General features: G+C 45.6%; 1 long non-coding RNA gene across 1 annotated transcript; it reads left to right on the plus strand.

Annotated features, from left to right (window-relative positions):
* The first annotated feature begins 1,051 nt into the window (after nucleotides 1-1,051).
* On the plus strand, nucleotides 1,052-1,620 carry LOC140697140 (uncharacterized). Its single transcript, XR_012073975.1, has 2 exons — nucleotides 1,052-1,115; nucleotides 1,412-1,620. It is a non-coding gene; the product is annotated as an uncharacterized lncRNA (long non-coding RNA).
* Nucleotides 1,621-10,407: the final 8,787 nt, after the last annotated feature.

Raw genomic sequence — 10,407 nt, forward strand, 5'->3', positions numbered from 1 at the left:
CTTCCCCTCTTCTTCCCCACCTGCCAACCAGAGGAGCCAGCCTGTTGTTGGACTCTGGGGTGGGGAGTGTATGCTTGCCATGCCTCGCTGGCCTCTCTGAGTGTCACAGATGAAGCTGAAGACCAAGGTGTCCACTCAAAGGGAGGCAGTTGCCTGACTCATGCTCAAGAAGGAGCACTTAGTGGCTGCCTGAGTGCCTCCTTCCTTTAGCAGAGTGGCAGTGGTAAAATGAGTTGCAAGGGAAGACAAACACCAGGTTTAAACAAGAGAGGAGGAAGAGGGCCTCTGAAGTGGCCTGAGGGGTTAAGAAGAGGCCCATTAGCTGTAGTCAATGAGGGTGAAGGAGAACAGAGTAAAACCCTATAAAGCTATATAACTGGAATACATTTAGGTTACTATCAGGACAGCTCCAGAAACAGCCACAAAGTGGGAGTCACAAACCCAGATGCCTGCAAGGGCCAGGCCGATGACCTAAGTGGGCAAATTAAACAAGGTATAAGATAGGGAGTGATGAGGACTGTGGCAAATTATAACCACATGCCCTGCTAAAAGACACTGAAGTGCTGTTTTTTTGTTTTGTTTTTTAACATTATAGGTCAAACAAAAAAGGTCTGTGACCTGGATGCAGGCCTCTACTTTGTGAGTTTTGTCTACAAGACTTTCCTTGCAAGGTTTTGTAGGAAAGACTTACTGTTTGACGTGCTAATGGCTGGGGCTGCAATTGCCACTGCTGCTCATCTGAGCACCAGGGATGCAGTAGACAGTGGGCTCCATCCATCCCAGGTGCAGGCAGTAAAGAAGCATTGTCTGTAGCAAATTTTAACACAGTAATAAAACAAACTAAAATTTAGCCTGCTTTTTATTATCAACATGTGCCAGCAATCCTGAACAATGTCAGTGATAAACATACCCTCCTTGAAAAAAATCTTTGGCTGATCTAAGTTCTAAATAATTGCTATGATTGTTGTTGAGTTTTAAAAATATATATATGTAAGCTTCAAATTAACATATTTAAGTAACTTATCTATTAATGAAAATTGTATTCTACAGGGGAAGTTAATTTGAGAATTAGCCCCAGACTCAAGTGGATTAATCCACAAGTATTTGTTTCAAGAGTAAGTACCTAATGATTTGGAAACCTGTCTGTTTCAAACCCTGTGGAACTACATATTCCTGTGTTTAAACAATAGAGTCAAAATAAACAATAATAGCACATGATTGTAAATATGAAGAAACAGAGTGCGAGTTAGTTCCATTTTGTTGTTCCATGTGACCATGCCAGACGAACTCAAAAGGGCACTGTTTAAATGGCTTGATTGTTTTTGTCAAGAGCTGGATGCTTGTTTGAAAGCAACATATCAAATAATTCCGGTATTTACTGTCACTCAGTCATTTTCTCTGATTTTTACAGAAGGAAGACTTCAGAAGTTTACCAACTAGAATAGAAATTTATGGTGAATTTTCTGGTGAAGATATTTTAGCATTTTTTTTTTGACTTTGGAGACATTTGAAAGGAGCTAAGATCCACCCAAACAAATATATGGACAGTTTTGCAAGTTCTGAAATTGTGAAATGGGATTTTTATTAATCTCTGATAAACCTGTCATTTTCTGGCCATTATTATTGTTTGTTTCATCTCCTGATTATTACTCAAAGTTGTCATGTGGAAGAGGGGAATGTTAAAAGTGGTCTGCCCATGGCATGGCACATCACTGCTCTGAGGTCTGCCTTAGCCTCTCAGGTGGAAATGGCCTCCGGGCTGCAGGAACTTCTGGGTCTCTCTAGGGCAGAGACCCAACATTTTATTTAAAATTTTTGCCGACATAGGAATAGTTTTACCACTACCTGATCCTGACCATTTAATGACTTGATTGGAGAGTCTGTCTTGGCAGCACAGAACGAGCTTTGGCGCAACCACGGAAAGCCTTGTATTTAAAACTTTGAACCCATGGCTGAGGAGTAGTGGGTCCTGTTCCCACCTGAGAATGAAAATATTGTAGGAGCTTTCCCAGCCACAATTCCAGATGGGTGGCTTGGGGGCTTTCACAGGCACAGTGCCCTGACATTGGGTGGAGAGATGGAGGTAACTTAGCTTTTCTGTTGGCTTCTGGCCTGGAGTCAGACCATTTCACTTTTGGCTCCATTGTGTCGCCCCTGCAGAATGGTGAAGTGAGATTTGCCAGCCTGAGGAAGGGGCAGAGTTAAGGCAGTGAGGATGACCCCTAAACCAGCTCTGGCTGACAGGTCCAGGGATGGGCAGAGAGGTTGACTTTCTCTGCGGACTAACTTAAAAGGTTACTGGCCCAGGATAGACTCTCCCATCCATGGCCTGAAAGTCTCACTATAGAGATATTACTACTACAACTATTACTACTACCACCATTATCACTCTGCTTCCTAGATAGTCTTGTAAAGCCACGAAAGTGCCATATGGAGGGACTGTCACATTCCCCCTGAAAAGGACAGGGAAGACCAGCTCCTTGGTAACCAGCCTGGTTGCTCAGGGTCCTGGAGACCAGGGATGCAGCGCAGGGGTGGGTTTAAGGGGCATCTTGGATGAGGAAAGTTTTGGGACAGTGGGATAGGAGAAAGAGAATGGTAAAAGCAGAGAGCCCTGGCCTGACAGGGTTAGGAGGAGGGTCTGAGGCCCCGGGACAGGACAGGCAGAGGTGTTAGTCCTCACCACTTTGCCTGGTTCAATCCAGGATCTAAAGAAGTCACATGCCAGGGAGAGCAAAGACGCTCCAAAGGCAACTGATTTCTTCTTGGAAGCTGTTAAGGTTATTGATTTAAGTCAAGACAGCCTCAAGGGCACTAAGAGATTCTCTCAAAAGGAAATCAAACTGCTTCTCTAGGTGTGTATTGCTTTTTATTTAGGCAGGGGTCTAAATCTATTGAGGTGAAAGCTGCCGGGCCTCACCTCTGGAGCAATCTGGGGAGACCTATAAAGTTTATTGATTGGACTTACTTAACTTATACTGGCTAATAATAAAACAACTTGACCTATCAATCAGTCCCCAGGCCCCCCGAGAGAATGATTAGAGAGTGGATTGATTCCTCCTCAGAGATGGCAATTTATGGAGAAAGCACTGAGGGGGTCGGGACATAGAGGCTGCACAGTGACATTCTAGGGCAGCACACCAGGGGAGCCACTTCTTGTCCAGGTGAGAGTCTTGCTGGAGGGCTGGGAGTTCTCTGGGAATAGGCTGCAGTGACCTCTCTGGACAGAAAAGAGCTAGACAGCCCCATCAGGAAGGTGGTAAAAGCTGCCAGATTTATGTTTGTCTGGTAAGAATGGGCAAGTGAGTGAGAATATTGACACAGAGCAAGGAAGGAGGAGTGTATGGAGAGAGGCAGCCAGCCAAGAGAACCGAGTGGCCAACGTCCCTGCCTTAAAGTCTGGAGCAGGGCCCCCTAGATGGCACACTACAGACTTGCCTTTGTGCTGACAGGAAGGACTTGAAGGAAGAGTTATTCATCCAGTTCACCAAGTATTTCTCTTGCCTTGAGCAGTAAGTTATGTCCTTACCTAAAGTTATTTGCAGCCCTGCTGGAGAGACAAGATGTTCCCACTTGAATGAGATAATGACTTGAGACCTTGGATGATGAAATGCCATCAGCAACACGTTATGACTGATCTGAGAATTCAGGAAAAGGGGTGCTCTGTGAGGGCTGGAGCGGCTGAGAAAGATCTCAGATAGACAGACCTGAACTGGGCTTCCCTAATTTAAGAAGAGCAGAGGGGAGCTGGATGAGTAAATAGAAACATAGCATCCGTTATCTAATTGGTCGAAGAAATCCTTAAAGACTGTGGGATAATATGCATAATGGTTAAATATTAGAGCTTTGGAGTTAAAGTTTGGGTTCCAGCCTGGGCTTTACCAATTATTATTCATATGGCAAATGACTTAACATCTACAAGTCTTAGTTTCCTTGTCTATAGAATTGGGATAATAATAGTACTTATATGGTAAAGTAGTTGTAAATATTAAATGAATCTAATGCTTGTAAAGTGCTTAACACAGTGCCTCGAGCAGAGATGACATTCAGTAAATGATAGTCACTACCACTATTACTATTACTAGTGGTGGTAATAACAGTATTCAGAGTACCACCAGATTCTGGAGTGCTCTGATTCCTTACACAGTACTCGGAGGAATGGATGAAGCCTGAGAAGAGATTCTTCCTCTGTCCTGAGGGAGATCACATAGGGAAGCATATTCAAAGTTTGAACTTGCTCTCCCCCAGCGGAAGGAACTTCCATGGAGTTCCACGAAGTTATTTCTTTACCTCCTCAGGCCCAGAATGTCCTCCCTGGCCAGTTGTCCCTCCCATCCACAGCCCACACAAGCTCCCCTCCTCATGAAGGCTTCCCTTACAGCTCTGGCCCCCAGGCCCTCTCTTTCCCTACTGCCCGTGCCTCTCCATGGGCATGAAGTCAGAGGGCTGACTCACATTCCCTTGAGTCTCTTTCCTTGTGCTACATTCCCCCAGAAAGGTGCATGTGTCTCAAAAGTAGTAACGGAGCAAGCATGTGCTCCAAAGACCTTAGAAGGGTTGAATCTCACTGAGAGTGCAAACTTTTCTTCCCTGCTAGACTGAAGGTTCAGTGTTCTCTCTCATTTCACCCCCATGCTTTTTCACCAAGTCTGTGCTCAATTCCTAGAACCCAGGCACACTGTGGGGTTCTGCTCTGGACCTCTGTGAACTTCTTAGGATGCCCAAGCCCCACTGGTGAGGAGCCCCACTGGGTGGGAATGGTGCTACTGGTGCTACTTGCTAGGCTGGGCTTCTGTGAATGACTGAAAGGGAGGCAGTTGCCACTGCTCCAGGCCTAGACTTTGATCAAATTTTGGGCCTCTTTGGCCTAGAATAGAAGTTCCCAGAGAGGTGGCCACTCTAGTGCCAAATGGGTTTTAAAAAGTTTCCAATGGAGAGATCTGAGTCCCAGTTCAACCTGAGAGCTGAGACAGACTGGGGCCTGTGCTGGGAGGAGGAGGAATGACACCACCACCTTGCTTTTCTTGTGGCTTTCCTTCACGACTGGGAATCCCCCCCAGATCTCCTTTTAAATCTTGTTTTTCAATAGTCTCCTGCCTGGGAAGCAGATTAGTGGATGCATTTCTGTTCCTCCCATCCTTGTTTTATTCTCTAACCCACAGGGTTAGACTTGGGGGAAGATTATCATGGAGATACATGGTTGGATGATGAAGAGAGAGGCTTCTGGAACATCAGAAGAGAGGAAAACTGAATAGGGAGCACCTGCATCAGGAATAAGTCATCTTAAACATCATGCAAGAACAGTACATGTAGGCCAAAGACAACCAGTCATGTCAGAAATGACAAGCTGAGGTCTGGCCTAAGTCTCTGCTTCTTCAAGGAGAGGAACTTTGGCCCAGATGTCATGGTGATTGCTCTATACACGGTTGATATTTCTGTAAGTCCATGCTGTCCTTTTTGAATGATATGTGTGGCCCCTTACTAAGAACCTGAAGGGCAGGGAGAGGAGCCTAGGATCCCAGTGGGAGGTGAACAGTGGCATGCCACAGCCAACAGCCAGCAGCCAGCCAGTTTAGGCCCTGCAGGGCAGAGATAAATGACCCCTGACTTCTACAGGGGCTCCCCAAAAGCCACCATTGGAGAGCAGGCAGGGATGCAATGAGGAGAGTATGCAGCTTCGAGTTTTGAACTTGAAGAGCCTAGAGAATAAACAGGTTGAAGAAACTCTAAGAGAAGACAATCCTTTGGGGAGCCAACAGAGGCGTATCTAGAAGAGCTGGTTCTCCACAGCAACAATCACAGAAAGGGACTCCTAATCTTTTGTGAGATGAAAAACAAACCAATCTTCAGTGCAATACCAGAGCGCCTTGGGTGATATTTACAAACACCTTCAGAGCTGGGAGGAGCGAGGGTTCCTCTGTTACCCTCTAGCTAGTTCTCCTTTGCTTTTCCCTGTGCAGACAAGTCATAGGACTAACAAACCCTCAAAATGGGAGGAAATGGACCTTCCATCAGCAGTACTTTCAGTAAGTTGGTTGGGATTAGGCAGGATCTCTCAGACATCAAGAAATACATGGGCCACCTTCATTTTTTAAGGCTCCTGTTATATTAAAAAAGAGAAAGTCAAAACAGAATCACAGAAATTGTGATTTTTTAAAAAAACTTTGCATTTAATAAATTGGTATAATTTAGCATCAAAAGCACTGAGATATTCACAAGATGATTATAGGACTATTGAAAAATACTAATTTATAATGTATTACCGGCAGTCTGAGTTGGTAGTTGGGACATGAGTTTTAGCTGTGTGAAGAACATCAGCTTCTCTCAGTGTTGTTGCAGCACAGCTCTGAGATTTGACTATAACCTCATTTGGAGATGAGTCAAAACCTTAAATTTGATGCCTTTGGTTGTCTTGGGGTAAATGGTATCCCGGCACAATACCCACTTCCTCCCTCATAGCCCTGGGATTAGCAGAAGTAAGTAGTTTATGTAAGTACAGCATTTTATAAAGATTTAGAAGTCTTAGATAATATTTGAGAAAGATTTCTTTGTTGAATTAGAGAGATTTCAAAGAAGGGATTATTATGGCTTCTGGGACAGTGTTTTTGGGAAAATTTATACCTCTAAGTGCCTCAATGTCATGAATGCATTGCCAGTGAGATTTAGTTATACACCTCTATCCTAATGAAAGGAGTAAAAAGGTGGAGATAAAATGGTAAAGGGAAGGTATTGTCCTTCCTCACCAGTGTGTGTGTATGGGCCACCACCTGGGAACCACTTCAGAGGTTTGAGTCTCACCCCTCCCTTATTCCTGCTGTGTCCAGTTTTGTGGGGGTACCAGCCAGTTCCCACAGCTGCAGTTTGCAGTGACCCACTCTTTGTCGCCTTGCTTTCTGCCTTCAGGCCTCTGAGTGACGTGAGCAGGGCCACAGGGCAATGTGCTCAGCACTCATGCATGAGGGAGATGGACGTCCATGGGGAGAGCCTTGCCCAGTGTTCTGGGGGGCAGTGGAGAGCTGCTGACCCCTTTCCTCCTTCTGGCTGTTGCTTGAGAGACCTTGCAGACAGCAACTCCACGGTCTCCTGGGATTGAACAGGCAGTAGCCTGGAGGCCTGGCTAACTCCGTAATGCAGCTCTGTCTTGACTCTTTTTCCTTCCTTCTTCAATCCCCTCTTCCTCTCTTCTGCTCCTTCAATCACATTCCCCAGGGAAGAGCTGGCACTTAGGCCTCTGTTTTAGGCTCTGCTTTCGGCAAAACCCAAAACCCTTTTCACAGGAACTAGCGGTATACTTGATCTTTATACTGTGTCCTTGCTCTTGATTTTAGGAACCTAAATGCAAGGTCAGACATGGAGATTCGTCACATGCCATCTATTGAAATGTTTTTTAATTCTGATTTTTGTCTTTTTACAGTGTTAGCTCTCCTTCCCAGCCTTGAGTTATTTACAGATTTGTTCATAAAATGTATTGGCTGTTCAAAACAAGCCATCAACGACCAACCTCATCTTGTGCTTCATTCTTGATAAACACACCCTGCGGCCTTGCCTCCTACCAGTGCACACATGGGCCGAGCTCTTCCCCTTCAGGTCTTGTACTTGCTCTTCTTTCTGCTTGGGATCCTCTTCCCTTGGGCCTTTCATGTGGACATCTCGCTATCATTCTTTAGGATGCAGCTTACCTGTCTGTCCTCAAAGAGGACGTCTAGGACCACTGTGCTTCTGACATGGTACTTGTCCCAGTCCATGGGTGCAATGCATCCAGTCATTAGTTTGCTTTTTAAACCGTCCTTTGCCCTAATTAGAATGAAATCTCCTGGAAGGCAGGGGTATTGTCTATTTCCTTCACTGCCCTGTCTCCAGCACCTCGCCCTGGTTCTGACACCTGGCCGAGACTCAATAAATATTTGACTCATTCTCTTTACTTGTGTGCTGAATCCCATCCCCTCTCACCTACTCATGGGCATTGCTCCACCAGTCTCCCTCCTCTCTCCTGTGTCATCGTCATCCCCTTATTTACCAGATCATTCCCATCAGCAGGCAGATATGCTACAATTTCTCCTATCTTAAAAAGCAAAGGTAAACAAACAACTGCTCTTGGCCCATATCCTCTTCCAGTTGACACCTTGCGTATTTTACTCATTGTCTGTCTCCCACGCCAGATGAGACTCTCCATGAGGAAAAGATTTGTGTGTATTTGTTTATGGCTGTATCCCTCGTGCCTCGAAAGTGCCTGACACACGTAGTAGGCACTCAGTAAAAATTAGTTGAATGAATGAATCATTTTGCAGAATAAATGAATAAAACAAAAAAATCCTTTTTTAATTAACAGAGAAAAACCAGTCTATATCTTGAACAAGGTCTAAATAACTTAAAAGATGACATTCAACTCAGAAGCAATATACAAAAGACAGCTCTACAGAGATACAGGGTGGCTGTCTTAGCGTATAAGCGATGTGGGGAAGAATTCTGTTCTATGATGCTGCCTTCTAATGTGAAAAGCTCAACAGGAACGTTTACCAGAGAAAGGAAAACCGGCGACAGACCTCTCAGCATTGAGGTAATGGCCAGCCTTGCCTTAGCGATCAAAAACTGAGGCCCAGAGGTAGTAAATTTTTACAAATTCTGTGTTCTCGCCTTTAATGGCCTTGGGCATAATTGTCCACAAAACACATCCCGATAACTAACTTGCAGTAAAAAGGAAATTATTATCCTTAGAAATTGGACACGAACTGCTTCCTGGGAAACTGGCATGCAATAATAGTGCTGGCCAGGAGATGGCGACAGGTCTTTCTCGCCAGGAGGGCTACGTTCTAGGCGGTCTCGGAAGGGCAGAGAGCTGTTGAGACCTGGCCAGGTCGCTGGGCTGGGTCAGCCAGGGGCCTCTAGGGAGGACAGCCCCCCAAACACGGCTCTGCGTCAGAACGCCTCATTCTTGTTGGCTAGACCCCCGTAAGTAAAATAGTTACTGCTGAAAAGGATACATTTTTAAGGCTTCAGATGCAAAAGCAACTACAAATCCAAAACGGTTGGCAGGTCCACAGTCAGGATATTTATCTCAAATCCAGGGAGTCTGAAAATCTAGGACAGCTCCTTGGCAACCCAGTACTGACGGTCCTTTTGTTAGACTTTTCTTCAGCTTAGGCAACAGCATCTGAGAGCCAACCAGATTTTCTCCAAGATGGAGACTCCACCTCACCAGCATTCTACCACTGAAATTACTAACCTGAGATTTGGGATCCACACACCCCTACAACTGGGTGCCAAACTGTGTGCGAGGGTTGGAGGTGGGGGATGTGCTGACAGATAACTTACAATTTCTAAAGTCCATCGTTTTCAGTGTCTTTCAGAGAGCTCCGTGGTTCAAAAAATATTAAGGAAACTACTCTAAAAATGTCCCCAGTTTTCCCCCCAGAGGCCTCACAGATTCTTTACCCCAACCTGTCCCCTGAGATACTCCAGTGCTCCTATTTTCATTAAGAGGTGTATCAGTCAGAGACTGGCCCAGAGACAGAAACATCAGTTATTTGACTGGAGAAGTTACTTTAATAATTGTTAAGAAGTATAAAGTTGTTAACTAGGTAACTGAAAAGGCAAACGCAGTGCACGAAAGTGTCACAGAGGGAGCAGCTGCAGGAGGAGCCACCACCCCAGGACCGGGTGTAGAAAGAGGTGGCAATCATTAAAACTTAGAAACCTGAAAGTCAGACTTTGAGGAGGAGGCTCTGCTCAGCTGAGCTGGCGTATCTGCGCTGGAGAGGGGCCTGTGGGGACCTGGCGTCTCCTGGGAGGGGAAGTGTCATGAAGCTGGTGCTGTAAGTGTTGAAAAAATGGCAAACTGCTTACTAATCCTGCTACAAGAGGGAGCTGCCAGGGTGGAAAGGTGAGACAAGGGTGTGAAATCGATAGGAACAGGAAACCCACGAGAAGCAGACAGGAAGGAACAAGTCCCTTCTTTCTCCTCCAGCCATGCTGCCTCCCTCAAGTGCCTTCCATTGGAAGAGCTAACCTGGAGCCAGCTGGCAAGGCTGAAATAGGATTTGCAGAGTCCCAGCTCCAGATCACAAGGCTGAGTACAGGAGGCTAGGTTTGAAGCACAAGCTGTCATAGCTACCCACCTTGACCCCGACTCTACTCCACAACAAAGCCATAGGTATCCATCACTTGTCCTTCAGATTTTCTAGGTGGAAATTGGACACCTGTGCACTGTGTCCCCTAAGCTACAAGAGACACATACTAAGCTCTCTCAGTGAACAAGTTGAGTCCTCTTTTCCTATGCTTGTGACAAGGCCCCTATATTCCTTCCCCCCAACCCAGGGGTGGGAGTGGACTCACAACACAGCAAAAACTTTGTCCAGAAATCCTCTTTTCTCATCTCCAAATTCCTGGCCATTCTGTCACTATGAATAA

Source organism: Vicugna pacos, chromosome 6 (genome assembly GCF_048564905.1).
Source record: "Vicugna pacos chromosome 6, VicPac4, whole genome shotgun sequence".
Classification (NCBI taxonomy): Eukaryota; Metazoa; Chordata; class Mammalia; order Artiodactyla; family Camelidae; genus Vicugna; species Vicugna pacos.